The sequence below is a fragment of the Lactuca serriola genome, chromosome 3, assembly GCF_051521515.1.
Source record: "Lactuca serriola cultivar US96UC23 chromosome 3, Lser_US96UC23_V15, whole genome shotgun sequence".
NCBI lineage: Eukaryota > Viridiplantae > Streptophyta > Magnoliopsida > Asterales > Asteraceae > Lactuca > Lactuca serriola.
Window position 1 is genome coordinate 10,729,343 of NC_136410.1, and position 4,815 is coordinate 10,734,157.

Here is a 4,815-nt window from a genome sequence, read left to right on the forward strand (position 1 = left end):
AAACTAGAAGTTATGGTAAGCTAAACCCTGGGAAGAGTGGATGAGGAAATTAGAAGCTCCGAAGTGAACACTAAAATGCCAAGAACTACATGATAACCCTCGCAACCAAGAAATACTTGAATAAAGTAAAATGGTATGTTGCGTCAAGCTTTATAACCCTGATCCCAAAGAGATTATAGACTTGACACGAGTCTAGGTGTTAGTCGATGGGTTATACAAGAGCATGCACTTTCTGCAACTGAAATAAACCGACACCTTAGAGAATAGGGCATGTCTTAGAGATTCATTGGACTACTAGGTGTTCCAAGAATACTATCTCACACAGAAATAGTAGAACCACCTCCCGAGATAATCCAACACTTCAGAAAATCTCTAAGGACTGAGTTACCCCTGAGCAGAGATTGCCATTCATTAAACAGCAAAGCAAGTAAGAGCATGATCCTTTCCTGTTAGGAATCATATTGTGAAAGAGTCAACTAGAAGATGATGAGGAGTTTGAAAACTTTCTAAACAATCGTCTGGTAAAACCCTATCTCACCAACTTTGAGGGTTTCCGTTAGAAACACCTCAAGAGTTAGAAGTGCAGGCCCATTTTTGCACTAGGTCGAGAGAGATGCCAAGCAACCGATCGAGCCCTTCCGGTCATGGTGAAACGATTACGGAACACCGGCGACCTAGCTCAGAGCACCGCCGACCAGGTACGCCAGATGTGGGCTAGGGTCGAGCGTGCAGAGCGAAGTTTTGTGAGCAATAAGTTTAAACATTTGTTAAAACAATAACCCCAGAAGCTCAATGAAACCTTTACGGTGGAAATGGCCAATGGGAAAACCGAATCCTCTAGGGAAATCTACATCGGATGTACCCTAACTCTAAATCAACACGTCTTTCGAATAGACTTAATGCCTGTTTCCATTAGGAGTTTCGATGTGATTATTGGCATGGACTGGTTAAGCCCCCACCATGCTGAAATTATGTGTTACGAGAAGGCCGTTCGCCTTCACCTTCCCAATCACGAAACCCTAGTTATTTACGGAGACAAACCTAGCACGAAACTTCGCCTCCTCTCGTGCATCGAGGCACAGAAGCATCTGCGAAAGAACGATTTGACGTTCCTGGCTCATATAGTGGATAAAACCAAGGAAGAGGTAAGCATTCAAGACATTCCAGTAGCACGTGAATTTCCAAACGTATTTCCTGAAGATCTTCCTGGAGTACCCCTAGAGAGACAAGTTGAATTATGAATTGATCTTGTTCCAGGAGCAACTCCCGTCGCTAAATCGCCTTACCGACTAGCTCCTGCTAAGATGCAGGAATTGTCCAGCCAACTCAGTGAACTCCTGGGCAAAGGATTCATCCGACCCAGCTACTCGCCATGGGGAGCTCCGGTCCTCTTTGTCAAAATGAAGGACGGATCGTTTAGGATGTGCATCGATTACAGGGAGCTAAACAAGCTCACTGTCAAAAATCGCTATCCACTCCCACAAATCGACGATCTATTTGACCAGCTCCAAGGAGCTAGTTACTTCTCTAAGATAGATCTACGATTCGGGTACCATCAACTCAAGGTCCGGGAATAGGATATTCCCAAAACCGCTTTCCGAACTCGTTACGGACATTACGAATTGTCGTAATGCCCTTCGGTCTAACGAATGCCCTTGCCCCATTCATGGACCTAATGAACCGAATCTGTTGACCATTCCTCGACAAGTTCGGGGGTGTGACAGGTTAAAATGTCCGAGGGCTCTTGTGACTTAAATTGAATACCATCAGAATGATTATACATGAATCATAACATCATTCATCACCATGAATTGAAATACTACAACTGATATTGTTTACATTTAGTACATTGTTTTAAACATTACAATTCCATAACATAAACCGTTTGATAAATAATCTAAGCAAAACACCATGACATAACTTGATACATATTCTTCCGTTTACCTGTTTCCTGAGAATACAAGTTATTTTGAAAAAACGTCAACATATGAAATGTTGGTGAGTTCATAAGTAATGTTATGGAAAAATGATTTTTGTGAAGATTGCAAACCCAGAAAATCCGATATTTTCTGAAAATAGTATTTGTTAAAAAAAAAGTGTGAAGATCCGTAAATATGCTTGTCGATTTTGAAAACATGTATAATTGTTGAACTTTGTATACATCACATAGGTTAAAATGTTGAACTCCCCGGGAAAACCCGATGTTTTCCCAATACGTAAATTACATGACTTGTTTATTGTTATACCGATACGACGATTGTTTTTGATTACCCAGGTGACATTGGATTAATTAAGGGTTGTGAGTCGTTACAATCACGCATTAATTAAGGGTTGTGAGTCCATACTACTCACATAATCCAACCACCCTGACTTCTCTTGTCTAACGTCACGAATCTGTTTACTCGGTTTCTCATAGCCCCACAACCGAGGAGAAAGGAGGGTACGAAGCCCCCTTTATTTCCATAAGTTATTCAAGGCTATCGGGAATGCGAAAGGCACTTGGCCCGACTCACATTTGACTTCTCGACTTCGCTAGCAGTACTAATGGACCCTTGGGGCCCAACAACACAATAGAGCTATTGAAAGTCCTTTTACATGGAATTAGGTCATAGAAGGCCCATTAACATGTAAGCGCGTCCCCTTCGGGCCCAAAGATCATGTTATTGGGCTAGCAAGGCCCAACAAGCACGATTTGAAACTTTCAAGCCCAAAGATTGAATATTGACTCCTCGTAGTTATCGCATGTTTATTGAAGTACTACGGTTTATTGATTTTTGTTTTGTTATTGATTCGAGACCGAATCAATTCGTTTGGTAACGATATTGGTTGTTGAAAGTGTATTTGTTATTACGTTTCGCCGGTAGTCGTGGTTCTCGTATTTTGTCTTAAGGGATTTGTTTGTTTAAAAGTAAGATTTTTACCTTTTCACAATCCTTCTTTTATAAAGTTAACACTTTTAGTCCTTTATATAAAAGAATTTCCATTTTAGTCCTTAAACCATTTTTCTTGACACTTTAGTATCAAAACTTGTTGAAAAGACATTTTTAGCCCAAATTTGCTTTGTAAACAGCTTAAGTCCTTCCAGAATGAAGTTTTCTCGATTAAAACCCTCAATTTCGCAACTTTGACAGTTTTGGCCCAAAATAGAAAAGTTTTACATTTTTGATCCTTTTTGAATTTGAAAAGCATTTTTGACCATTGGAATTGTTTTATTACACTTTAAAACCCCTGTTTTACAGAAAGTTGCATTTTAGCCCCCTCAAACTTAGAAATCTCGCAATTTGAAGCTTATTGGGCCGAAAAGCCCAAATTTAGCCCATTAAATTCAAATTTACGTTTTAAGCCCCTCAAAAATGTTGATGTTTAGAAAAATTGTTATAAAAACTGTTTGGACCCTTTTGACCCTCCAGAAATTATAATTTGTCGGTTTGGACCCCAAGTTTTGTATTTTTGACAATTTAAGCCCAAAAATGAGCTTTATGTTCAAGTATGTTCATCCTAACCATATAAACTATTTTTCTTGACTTGATTAGTGCAAAATAGTTTAGGTTATGTTCATTTCCTTCTCCATGTTTTAGATCTCGGTTTTACACACTTCTTGAATAACATATTTATCACAAACACATAATATCACACACATACATGCATCAAATCACACATAGCATACATTTACACATAGATCTACACATTTACTTGTATTCTCCCCCCATAAAACTCATAAAAACCGAAAAGAAGGGGGGGTATGAAACTCACCTTGGGTTGTGGTCTTGGTTTTGAAGAAGGTTTGTGGAAGTTTGGTGCTATTTTCGGCCCTATCAAGTTCCTTGGATGGATCTCGAACTTAGTGGGTTCTAAGATGCAAGATCATGAACTTGAATGGATTAAGAGATGATTTTTGATGAAAATAAGTAGCTAAATTATGGATGTAAGCAATATCTTACCTTAGATGATGATTTTTATGGAAGAAATCCCTTGAACACCTCTTAGATCTTGAAAATTTGGAGAGAAATGGAGAGAGTTTCTTGAGAGGAAATTTTTAAGTGAAGTGTGTGTGTGTGTTTGTTTGGTTTCGGCCGAGAGGGAGAAGAGAGGAGAGAAGAGAGAATGAGCTTGCATGGAAAGATGAGAATGCATGGATGTTTGAAGTGTAATACTTAGATATCCTCCATACAAAGATGATGTGTCATGCAAGAAGTCAACTCCTCCTTTCATTTGGGCTTGGGCCAAGAATGGAGGGGGAAAAGAGAATTTTTCGGCCTTAAATGCTTAAGCCTAATTTTCATGGTTATGTTGAGTGATTTTTGGTCCAAATAAATATAAATGTGATTTTTATGACCTATTAGGGCTAAATTAGGTTAATTATGGCCCAATATGGTTCATTTAAATAATTTATTTCATTCTAGGCCCAATATGGCCCAAAATATTGAAATAAATGGAAGTGGGTCCAATTAGAGCCCATTCAAGAGTTCTAAGGCCAAGATAGTCCAATTGGAAGCTTATTGGTCCATTGGGCCCAATAAGGAAATCCTAATCCATAATGGACTTAAACAAGGATTTCTAAGGTTTCCAATTGCTTGTTGACTATTTGCAATGCTTGTATGAAGTGTTTGATTGAAATTTTGTTGTCATAGAGTAAGCATCATACATGCTTTCATGTTTTTGATTCATAATTGACATAAGTGTTGTAGTTACAAGGCATCAAAAATTTCTAGTTGTGACATCATCCCCCTGTTAGAGGGAATTTCGTCCCAAAATTCTTTTGAAAGCTAGATCTGAGAATGCTAGAATAGATGAGGGTACTTTTGCTTCATTTGG